This window comes from Pelobates fuscus, chromosome 1 (assembly GCF_036172605.1).
Source record: "Pelobates fuscus isolate aPelFus1 chromosome 1, aPelFus1.pri, whole genome shotgun sequence".
Taxonomy (NCBI): domain Eukaryota; kingdom Metazoa; phylum Chordata; class Amphibia; order Anura; family Pelobatidae; genus Pelobates; species Pelobates fuscus.
This window is the reverse complement of record NC_086317.1, coordinates 158,678,384-158,691,165: the sequence shown is the minus strand read 5'-3', so window position 1 is coordinate 158,691,165 and position 12,782 is coordinate 158,678,384.

The window sequence follows — 12,782 nt, the reverse complement described above, 5'->3', positions numbered from 1 at the left end:
CAGCCGTCTGTTGAAAGGGCTGCTCCTTCTGTGCCATCATCAGCTTCATCCAGAGAGGCAAGTCCATCTGGTCCCACCTCATACCCGGGTTAGCTACTAGCCGCTGCCTAACCTGCTCATCATACCGCCACCATACAAGCCCACCGTACGTGCGGTACACTTCCCAAATGCCATCTAAGTAACAAAACAATGATGAGCACAACCCTGGTGACTTCTTGCCCAGGACACTGGCCAGTATACAGAACGCCTGTAGCCAATTCCCAAAGGATTTTGGTATCTTCCGATACCGTTTCCGCTTTTCTTCCTCTTCCTTCTTTTCATCTTTTCATCTCCTTGAGGTCAAGAAATTCCTCTAATGGGAGGAGCGAGAAAATTTAGCAAAACTCACCCTTCCATAACTTCTCCTTTATGTCCTAGTTCAGGTGTACCCCTAACGATCCCGCGAAAGACACATACGCATGTTACTACGCCTCCAGTCAGTTCCGCCCTCTCGGACGGGACCTCAGCAGGCCCAACCAATGGCCCCACGGTCTCGCTCGAGCCATCCCCACCCCGTGAGTCCATACTTGTCCAACGCTAGCTCCCTCACCACCCCCAGCTTGCAATGAAAGAATCAGGGACTGCAGTGTGTTCAGTAAAGTGTGAGACTGAGGTGCATTGTTTGACTCACCATCCAAACCCCCCCTGCCATGGGAAGCCCTGGAGCTGCTCCGCCGAATACTCTCGGGCCAGGATGCGCCTCATTCACTGCACGTGGTCCAACCGGGAATACCACCGATGCAGAGACGGACCGGAGGAAGACTGACACCTGCAATTAGAAGGAGAAGTCCTGGGCAGGGTGCACCGTTCCCTCACAACCATCCCCCGCCAAACTACCGGACGCAGACTGGTGCTGTCGTGTTGACCTGGGGGAGGGACCACCACTCCTCGACCCCCTACGGACCCAGCCCTGAAGGACCTGCTGCAGGATTGGCACCTCCTGTGGCACCGAGACCTGGGAGAAGGACTTCCAGTAGCCGAAGTACAACCCACAGGGTCTACCTGCTCCCCCACCTGGCCCCTCACTCCCTCATCTGAGACACGGTCCAACTGACCTGCCCGCACCCTACCCTGGGCCATAGTACGCCCACCCTCAGACCCCCTACCCACCCGTCGGCGGTCCCCCCTGGTGGCACCCCCACGCCCCCATCTCTCTGAGGGGGGCCAGGCAGTGCCCCCTCCCGCCCTCACTAGTGGGACCAACCACCCCTTGGCCAGACTCTGCTCCCCCCACATGGCTCCCGCCCCCCACTACACCCGCTCAATACCTCCTCACTGCCCAGTCTCGCCACACAGGAACCCGTCCCCGGGCTCAGTCGACGTTGGGGCCTCCTGGCTCTCGCAGGCCAACCGCCATCGCCAGCAACCATCCTAGCTGGGCACGGATCCACTCTGCACCCCGGTTCCTCGTCGCCGTCCGGAGGCCCTCCACCATCTTCTCCACGACATCCATGCTGCAGGGGAGAGAAAAAAGAGAAACCTACCAGGCCAAATGAGTGAACACATGAGGTGCAGACAAACTCAGCCAGGTAGGCAAGTTAAAAGTGACTTTTTCCAAGATGTCTGCCTATTTATCAGGCCTTGCTCCTTCCCCACAAACAACCAATCCCCACTAGCTTCCTCCTATGCCCGCCTCCTAACCCCTGTCAAGGCACGCTTTTGCTACATGGAGCTACATTATTTTGGTCTCGTCACTCCAAATTGCAGTGTTCCAGAAGCTGTGAGGTGTGTCAAGGTGTTGTTGGGCATATTGTAACTTGGCTTTTTTGTTGCATTGGCGCAGTAAAGGCTTCTCGACATTGGCGCAGTAAAGGCTTCTCTTTTTCCAGAGCGGCCTGTATTTCTCCTGAGGTTACCTGTGGGTTTGTTTTTTGTACCCCAAACAATTCTTCTGGTAGTTGTGGCTGAAATCTTGGTCTACCTGACCTTGGCTTCGTATAAAGAGATCCCCGAATTTTCCACTTCTTAATACGTGATTGAGCAGTACTGACTGGCATTTTCAAGGCTTTGGATATCTTTTATATCCTTTTCCATCTTTATAAAGTTCGATTACCTTGTTATGCAGGTCTTTTGACAGTTATTTTCTGCTCCCCATGGCTCAATATCTAGCCTGCTCATTGCATCCATGTCAGAGTTAACAAACTCATTGACTATTTCTACACAGACACTAATTGCAATTTAAAAAGCTACAGGTGTGGGAAATGAACCTTTTTTTTGCATGATCAGTCATATTTTAAAAATCAATGCCAAAATTTCAAGATTTCTGCCATGATATGCAAATTATGCAAACTTTTGAGCACAACTGTATATGTATGTATGTAGCTATGTGCTACAGAAAGCCCTCAATAGATGCCTTACAACTATTGACACTTCATCCTCCACGGCTCAGCCCAAGAGATTGGTGTTCCCTTCTACATATACTACGTCATCATTGAAATTCAGGGACATTATCCATGACAACTGGAGAATACTAAAAAACGATGTCACGCTACCGGCCATTTTCCAACAACCACCAATGTGGTTACAAAAGAAAATAAAAACCTGAAGGATCTACTAGTAAAGACGGACCCTACACACTGTTACCTGAAGGATAAAACGGCGCAGAACCTGGGTTGTTATCGTTGCCTTGGTTGCGTAACCTGTGGACACATGATCCCAGGTAAAACATTCACCCATCCACACACAGGCACTAGTTATCGAATACAACATCGTCTAACGTGCACGAGTGACTTTGTGGTCTACAAATTAGTATGTCCGTGCGGGCTAACTTACATCGGAAAGACCGATCTACCCTTGAGAGAAAGAGTACGTAATCATAGGTCAAGCATCAGGACGGCATACAGGGATAATAAATCCGAACTACCGGTTGCCAAACACTTCCTCGAATTAGGACATACTCTCCCATCCATGAAATTGATGGCCATCGATCATGTTCCCATGCCCAGAAGGGGAGGTGACCGTAAAAAGATGCTCTTACAGAGGGAGCTATACTGGATCAGGACATTACAAACTGTCCACCCCAATGGCTTGAATGAGAAGTATTCACTGTCTGCTTTTCTATGATATGCTTACCCTGACACTAGCTGTGATGGGAGTTTGGTACCCATCCAATGGGTTTAGGTACCATCTCTATGGCTCAGCGTGTTGTGGTGCAGAGGTCACCTGTTAGGCCCGTTGCATCGTTGTGTACTATCTGAGGTCATTATGATACCTTAGTTTTGTTGCCTACTTTGGCTCTGTCCTGTATATTTAAGAGCTCGGTATAGTTCAAATACACTGCTTTAGGACTTAGATTAGCAGTTGGTTACGTTGTTGGGTATATTTGTATGGTACCTATTTTTCTTTACTCATTTGTGCACCTTTGTACCCTGCGGAGGCAGAATGGGGGAAGTGATGCCCACCCTGGGGGATAGGCATACACCCTAGCTTCCCTGCTAACTAGGGTACTGCTCGTTCTCCTGGTACTTTTGTACAGATTATTGTGTTGTATATATTTTGAACTAGGGGACTGACATCCTCCCTGCTCTGGAATAGAATTCCTATTTGGAACCATACACTTTATGTCCACATGAATTAATTCCATGCATTCTTGAGGTGCTCAATCCTAGGAGCTATTTTATCCAGTCCTAAGTTCATTCTGCTTCATGGCGAGTTTAAAGTATGGGTAGTGTTGCCCACCCAGGGGATAGGCATTCTCCCACGATACAATACTTTACTTGCTCTAATTTCCACTTGGTGTATATCCCTAGCTTTGAAGTGTCTCTTTCTTTTTTTTTTTTTTTTTTTTTTTTAATTCTTTATTTTTCGATTGGCAGAGTCGATAAGTACAAGCTTGTTGAACATAGGTAATATTTAGGCTTATGCAAAAGCCGTATCTCAAAAATTGCAACAATATCTCTGATTATAACAATGTTTATAAGTAGTGGCTGAGTTCTAGTGGTATCTAGTTCAAGGTGTATATCGTGATGCCTTTCTGTCCAATTTTCATATAGCCAAGTAAGTAACTCTAAACAGGTTAAGATGAAACTGTGGGTAACCTAAGGGAGTGGTGTTAAGGTCTGGGATTTGCAAGACAGAAACCTGTCCGTCTAGGTAGAGCTGTGGGACGTGGTAGAGAAGCTCCGTATGTCGGGGCTTTCAGCGTGTGGGCCGTTGTCCCGTCAGATTCTGTATATATTGGGTGCTGTCCTGGGGTGGGGTATCGGTCAGGGTAGGTGGGGATGTCTCTGCAGTTCTATATAGGTCCGACTCCGTGTAGGTGGGGTTTCCCATGTCGTTCAGGGGAGCTTCTCTACATGGTCGTATGAGCCTCCAAGAATCCTCATAATAAGTGAGTGTGTGGTCTTCAGTGTGTGTGCGCATTACGTATTCTTCGGTATGTACTTTCCCCCTTTTCCAGTTTCTGTCTGACTCTGGGCTATGTCGTCTGGGTGTGTCTGGGTTTATATCGGTTGTGGTCAGGTCCGGGCGGTGGGCCTGTTGGTAATTCCCATTTCTGTGACCTTTATTGGTGTGAGTGGGCCTTGCTAGTGCATCTTAGGTATATGTCTCGAGACCATTACGGGATTGGGTTTTGGGGGGGGGGGGCGTATTCGGAAATCGGGATGGGTAGGCAGGGGGACGGGGAGCGGGTTGTCCGATCGGGGACCCCCTGGCCCACGCGACCACGCCATCAGCTCTGTTTTACTGTGGTCGACTTGCGAGCCGACGGTGGCTACTACTCGGGCATCCCATCCTCGCGCACCCCCTGAAGGCGGGTTATGCTACCCTTTTTGACAGATATGATTTCCAGGGCAACCACCTAAGGGCACACTTGTCAGAGCGCTCCTGCAGGGAGGCGGTCATAATTTCCATGTCATAGATGTTTTCTACTTTATCTACCCAATGCTGGAATGTGGGGACCGTAGTGCGTTTCCAATGTAGTGGTATACGGGCTTTCGCTGCTGTAAGTAAATGCATGGTGAGGGAATTTTTATATGTGTGTGCTGGTGTGGGCGTGTGGTGTAGGAGCATCGGTAAGGGTTGTAGGGGAAGGTCCGAACCGGTGACCTCCTTGATCTTTGAGTGGATCATCTGCCAGTATGGTTTGATGCGCCTGCACGTCCACCATATGTGTATGTGGGTGCCCAGTTCGGTGCCGCATCTCCAGCATTCGCCTGTATCGGAGACTCGCATGCGTCTGAGGTCGTCCGGTGTTCGGTACCATCGAGTCAGTACTTTATAATTAGTTTCCTGGAACTTTGAGCTTCTGGAGCATTTATGTGTGAGTAGGAATATTTTTCCCCACTCTTGGTCCGTAAGTTGAGTCTCGGTCTCCGCTTCCCACTTGTTTGCGTAGGCTGGTCTGCCTTTATCCTCTGACTTCTGAAGTATACCGTACATCTGAGAGATTCCGTGCTCAATATGTTTCCTGTTTGTGCACATGTGTTCAAATTCAGTGAGTTGCCTGTGCAGGTGGGCTCTACCTGGTTGTAGTGCGTGATATGTCTTCACCTGGTGGTAGTGATATGCGTCCAGTTGTGTGGGAGGCCGGTCGTCCAGCAGGTCCGTCAACGGCCGGAGTTTATCTCCCGCGCTCCATTGTCGCATATAGATCCAGTTTGATCTCTGGAAGTTTTTGAAGGTTGCGGGGGGGAGACCCCCTGCTAGGTCGGGGTTGTAGGTAATGGGGGTGAGGGGGTTTGGGGAGGTCGTCAGTTGATGTGTGTATCTTAAATTGCACCAGGTCTTAAGTGTGGCGTCGATGATGGGGTTGCCCGTCTGCAGTTCTGCGAAGGTTAGTCGTCCCAGCCAGAGTCTGGACGGGATGGTGCCCGGGTACTGGCTCGTCTCCATCTGTACCCATCGTTTGGGGCTGGGGTGGGCGTGCCAGTCCACTACTCTGTGTAGGTGGGTTGCCTGATAGTAGGCAAGAAGGGACGGCAGTCCCACCCCCCCTGAGGCTTTGGGGCGTTCTAGGGTGGTCTTGCGGATGCGGGTCGGTCTCTGGTTCCACACGAATTTTCGAATGGCCGTCGCCACCGACCGGAAAAAGGTTCTTGGTATCCTCGTGGGCAGGGTTGCGAACAAGTAGAGCAGTCTTGGTAGGATATTCATCTTAACCGCGCTAATGCGGCCGAACCACGATATATATTGGCCAGTCCAACGCGCCAGGTCTTGTTGTATGGACGTTAGGATGGGGGGGAAGTTCAACTGGTATAGCTGTGATAGGTCTTTCGGCAGCCAGGTGCCCAAGTAGCGGAGTTTGGTTGAGCACCATGAGAATGTGAATTGGGCGCTGAGTCGGGCGTCGAGGTCCTCGTTTCGTGACATTGACATGGCTTCTGACTTGTCTATGTTTAACTTCAGGTTGGATAATCGCCCGTAGGTCTCGAATGCCATCAGTAGGTTGGGAACGGATATCATTGGCTGTTCCAGGAAGAAGAGCATGTCGTCGGCGTATGCTGCCACCCGATGCTCCTCTCCGCCTACCCGAACCCCCGTGATACCCCCGTCCCGTCTGACCGCCTCCAGGAACGGTTCCAGGGTGAGGGCAAACAGGAGGGGGGACAGGGGGCATTCCTGTCGGGTGCCGTTTCTTATAGGGAAGGCGCCCGTCAGGGCTCCGTTGATTCTGATCCTCGCTGTCGGAGTGGTGTAGAGAGCCGAGACCCATGAGCGCACGTGTGGTCCGAAGCCCATATGTCGCAGCGTTTCGGCCATAAACCTCCAGTCAACCCGGTCGAACGCCTTTTTGGCATCTGTTGATATGAGTACCGTCTCACGGTTGGACCTCCCGGCGACGTGGATAACATTAAGTGCCCGTATAGTGTCATCCCTGGCTTCTCTTCCCGGGATGAAACCCGCCTGGTCCGGGTGGACCAGGTCAGGCACTACTCGGGCTAGTCTCAGGGACAGGGCCTTGGTAAATAATTTCAAGTCGGCATTCAATAGCGAGATGGGCCTGTAGTTCGCGCAGATGGTGGGGTCCTTGCCCTCTTTGGGAATGACCGTGACGGTCGCCGCCAGGGAGTCCGTGGGAAAGTGCCCGCCGTCCCGTATGGAGTTAAGGCCCGCGAGGAGCCTCGGAAGGAGTGTATCCTGAAACGTCCGGAGGTACGTGAGCGGGAGGCCGTCCGGGCCCGGGGCTCGGTGCGTTTTTGAGTGCTTTAATGCCAGGGCCAACTCCTCCAGTGTCAGGGGGCTTTCCAGATCTTCCGCGATTTCCGGAGTCAGTTTGCGGGTGATGTGCAGCGATAAGTAGTCTGTGATTCTTTGCTGTTGGGATCGATTGTAAAGGTCCGTGTAGTAGGATTTAAAGGCTTCCATGATCCCTTTGGGCATGCTGGTGTGGGTGCCCGCCCGTGTCTGGAGCTTGTGTATATGGTGGGTCCTCCTCTTAGCCCGGAGCATTTGTGCCAGGAGTCTACCGCTTTTATTGGAGTATTCGTAGAAGAACCTGGATGACTTCCGCAGAATGTGTAGGTGTTCCTGTGCGAGGAGGTCCCTGAGCTCCCTTCGGTTCTCTGTCAACTGGAGATAGGTGGCATCGTCCAACGTCTGTTTATGGGTGCCTTCTAGGTCCGCGATTCGTCTTGTCAGGTCTGTGATGCGGCGTGCCTTTTCTTTCTTGCGGTGGGTGCATTTGGATATAAAGTGCCCCCGGATCACACATTTATGTGCTTCCCACAGTGTCAGCGGGGGCATGTCGGGTGTCTCGTTAATTTCAAAATACTGGGTGATAGTCTGGCGTGCCTCAGTGCGGGTCACCAGGTCCGTCAGGATGGACTCGTTGAGTTTCCACTGGCGTTCCACTGGTTTGAAAAGGGGGGAGCTGAGTAGCATAGTTGCCGGGGCATGGTCTGACTGGCAGGCTATCCCTATATGCGCTTCCTGGAGGAGCGACAGGTGTTCCTGTGAGATGAAGATATAATCTATGCGGCTGTACAACTTGTGTACAGCCGAGTAGCAGGTATAGTCCTTATCATCTGGGTGTGCTGTCCTCCAGCTGTCAATCAGCCCCGCCTTGTGCAGGGATCTCCTGGCTGCTTGTAGGCAGTGTGACGGTATGGTACTGGTACCTCTCGAGGTGTCCTGGCGGGGGTTCAGGGGGAGGTTCAGGTCTCCTGCTAATATTAGAAGGCCTTCTCTGAAGCGGTCCAGCTTAGCTAATGTCTTGGCTAGAAATGTGTGTTGTGTTCGGTTCGGGCTATAAACGCATGCCAGAGTGTATGTGTGGTCTGCGATAGAGCCCTTGATGAATATGTACCTCCCATTCGGGTCTGCGAGTGTTTCCCTGTGTTGGTATGGGACCGTGTGTGCAAAGAGTATCGCGACCCCTGACTTTTTAGCGTCTGGGTGGCTAGCATAAAACCCCTGGGGGAATCTGTGGTTCTCGAGTTTGGGTTGGGCTCGGCTCATGAAGTGCGTCTCCTGCAGGAACGCTACCGACACTCTCTCTGCCCACAGGTGGCGAAGTAGTTGGGAGCGCTTCTCCGGGATGTTTAAGCCTCGGGAGTTGTTTGACCATATTTTCAGTTGCGCTGGGCGAATGTCTGACATGGTCCCGCGGGCCGGGGGCAGCTGGTGTAACGGGGTGGGGGGGGGGTCTGGGGCAGGGGGGGTTAAGGAGTCGTACGACAGGGGAGAGGTTGAGTTTGGGGGGTGGGTAAGTCAGGTGGGTGCAACGTCGAACCTCGGTCGGAGGCAATCTCCGGCGGGTGCCAACCAGTAGCCCCGCCAAATTCCGACCGGTATATACAATTCTGGTCAGTTGCGTGAGGTGCAGGGAGGGCAACCGACGGTGTCGGTCACTCGGTTGTCTGAAGTCTGTCCGTGACTGTCTCCCAGGTCCCCCAACCCGCCGGGGGTTACTGTCTGCTACCATGATCTTCGGTCTAGTGGGGTACCCCTGAAGATGGGCCTTGGTTTCGTGTGAGAAGGGAATGTCGCAGTCGGGGTCATCTGGGAATCAAGTTAGAGGGGCCACCTGTCGCCCTCTGTCTTACTGGCGTTGTCACGGCTCTCCGGCCGTCGGGGGTCCTAGTGGTCCATTTACATGCCTGGGTGTCCTCTGTCTGGGTTAGGATTACGGGCTCGTCGGCTGGGGTAACCCAGCTCTCCAGCGTAGTCAGTTACTACTTTGGGCCTCGTCTGTCCGGCTATGCCATGACCTGTCGGGAGCAACAGTTAACTGAAACAGGGAGCTTAAGAACTAGCAAACATTAAACATTAACATTTCCATGCACCGTGTGTGACCCCTTTCTCTAGCTGCCCATATGGCGCGGCCGCCGGACCCCGTATCCAGGCCCCGAGCTTGCCAACAACTAGGGTAGCGGCGGGGGGCCCCTAAAGTCTCGGGGGTGTGGTGGGTGCGCTTCCTTGCCCTGCGTTCCCTCAGTTTCCTGGCTCGTGGGCCACCCAGCCCCTCAGGGTCCCCCTCCCTATGGGTCAGTGCCTAATTGGGGTGTATGATCACAGGATTTCTTGGGCCCTTATAGGCGTATCTGTTTCAGTCCCGGCCAGTTCAGTATGCATTGCCCCTGCTTTTGTGGCGGGGTGGCCCGTGATCAACTAACTTTTTGCTACAGTCCTTTCCAACTGTTAAGGCTCGCTTGAGCCATATGCCCTAAGGCCTAGTGCCCTTGGGCTGCCTTGTGAATGGTATATCGGCCGCAAGTCCTGTGTATCACTTGTTAGGTCCGTGTGGGACAGTTCAAGTGCTGGCTGGCTCCGTGAAAAGCTCCAGTCTCATCTGACCCTGTGGGTTCGGGCTATAGTGACCCTCTGGTTAGGTGGCAACCTATTACCCCGGGTGGTTTTCCCCAACCTATGCTGATTCCCCCATTAGTGGCTGCCTCTGGGGGGGGGGGGGGTAGTCTCTGTTCCAGTACCGCCGTGATCCCCCATCTTCATAGACCCTCTCCCCTCCCAAGTGGGCCTATATCCCGGGCCTGTGCATGATTGGCGGGTGTGGAGTGGATTTGCAGTACATACCAGTCCGTGTGGAGTCCGCCTCCCGGGGGGTATCTGGGCCTTTCGACGGTGAGGCAGGTGTTCGGTAGGTTCTTCTCCGCTTATGGGGCAGGGATCCAGCGTCCGGGGGAGCAGCAACTAGGGGCCGGTGCTTAATGGTCTCCCGTTTATTCCTCAGGAGCTACAGGACCGCCCCGTCTCGGGCGCGGGCCTGTGTTGTTGTCAAAGATATTCTCCGCCGGGATGGTGGGGCCGGTGGGACGGGCTGGTGGGCAGTCCAAAATCCAATTTGGGATCGTCATGGGTGGTAGGCCAACGGCCCGCAGAAAGCGAGGGGTGTCATTAGGCCATCTCAAAATGTGCCATTGCCCGTCCACCCTGGCCTGCAGGCTAAATGGGAACCCCCATTTATATGGGATCCGCATCTCCCGCAGGAGGCTGGTTACAGGTTTCAGGGCTCTTCGGGCGTCCAGTGTGAGTGTGGATAAGTCCTGGTATAGGGATATTTGAGCCTCCCTATATCTGATGGTGCGTTGTGTTCTGGCAGCCCTCATGATGGTTTCTTTTAGTTGGAAGGACTGCAGGCAACAGATTAAATCTCTGGGCAAGCCGTCTCTGCGTGGGGCCCTAAGCGCTCTGTGGGCTCTCTCCAGGCCGAAGTTTGCAGGAGCCTCTCCCCCTAGGATATGGGAGAACAGGCCTGTTAGGAGCTCTAGGGGTGCCTCCCCATCGGATTCCGGTAGGCCGCGCACACGGATGTTATTACGTCGCCCTCGATTATCGAGGTCTTCCGTCTGTCGCCTGAGGTCTAAGAGCATGTTACCTTGCCTTGACGCTGCTAGGTCGGCTGCCTGCGAGTGATTGGCTGTGTGCATGCGGTGTTCCTCCAGGGCGTCTACCCTTGTCTCCAAGGCCGTCAGATCCCTCCGCACTGCCGTGATTTCCTCCCTGATCACTGAGCGGAGCTCCGCTACGAGATCTGCTTTGTCTCTGCGTGTCAGCATGTTTGCCGATATGGCTGCGAGGTCTGCGGACAGTTGGGAGAGGGCATCCCCCTTCGGGGAGCCCCTCGTGGAGTCTGCCGGACTGCTGGGTCCCGGTGTCGGAGGCGCCATCTTGGCTTGGTCGCATGGTCCCCCTAAGGTGAGCGGGGTGGAGAGATAGTCGTCCATCGGGCCCGGCGTGTGGACCCCGGGTGTGTGCGGAGGTCTGGGGTGGCCCCTCGTTTGGGTTTCCCCATACAATCGGCTAAATTTGCTGCGTTTAACGGGTTTTAGCGGGCTGGGTCCTGGGAGCTCTAGTCTCCTGCTACCTACTCCATCGGCAGCCAAGCCACGCCCCGGCTCTTTCTTTCATTAATGTGTTGTAATATATTTGGATATAGACACATAGGTGTTTGATTTATGACAGCCAGTGTCATTAACTACCCTGCAATGCTTAAACCTAGTGCATGTGACACATTCTTCTTGAGCTCATGCATATTATCATTATTATTATGTATTTTTATTTTATTTTTCTTGGCTTCCAGTTCCTCTCTGGTTTGATTTACATGCCTGCTTTGCTTGGTCGTTAAATTTATTGATAAGCCTTCTCTGCCTTTACACTTGGTACTTTATGTATATATTCTATCAATGGCTATATGTGTATCACATATTTGATAATGAATTAGATTGGGCAGACTGTTTGGGTTATACCCAATATACATATTATGCAAATGTCCCTCGAGCTGTGTTTATGTTTATTTAGTTGCTATGGACACTTTGGCCGCATAGCAACAGTCTCCCAATGAAGCTGTATTCCGGCCGATCACGTGACGCGGTAATGACACCGACGCCACGTGATGACGTCACGCACACACACGTGACCGACGGCGGAACCCGCGCGTTTTTCGGACCGGACAGACAGGGAGTGGGAGTTTATTCCGGTGGTGGGTAAGTTAATTGCTTGTTTTTACTTCTGTATATATGTGTGTACCAGTCCTGCATGGATTAGTCCTGATGAAAGTCTGCAAATAGCAGACTGAAACGTCGATTCTTTTATTTTACTAATTATTAAAAGTTAAATCTTAAATTGGAGTCCTGGGAGTGCTATCATTTTCAACCTTTCTACATTTTGGCTTGACAAGCACCGGGCAAGTATTTCCACTATATGAAGTGCAAGATTATTTTCCATTTATATATATATATATATATATATATATATATATACACACACACAGTCAGGTCCATAAATATTGGGACATCAACACAATTCTAATCTTTTTGGCTCTATACACCACCACAATGGATTTGAAATGAAATGAACAAGATGTGCTTTAACTGCAGACTTTCAGCTTTAATTTGAGGGTATTTACATCCATATCAGGTGAACGGTGTGGGAATTACAACAGTTTGTATATGTGCCTCCCTCTTTTCAAGGGACCAAAAGTAATGGGACAATTGGCTGCTCAGCTGTTCCATGGCCAGGTGTGTGTTATTCCCTCATTATCCAATTTACAAGGAGCAGATAAAAGGTCCAGAGTTCATTTCAAGTGTGCTATTTGCATTTGGAATCTGTTGCTGTCAACTCTCAATAGGAGATCCAAAGAGCTGTCACTATCAGTGAAGCAAGCCATCATTAGGCTGAAAAAACAAAACAAACCAATCAGAGAGATAGCAAACACATTAGGTGTGGCCAAATTAACTGTTTGGAACATCCTTAAAAAGAAAGAATGCACCGGTGAGCTCAGCAACGCCAAAAGACCCGGAAGACCACGGAAAACAACTGTGGTGGATGACCGAAGAATTCTT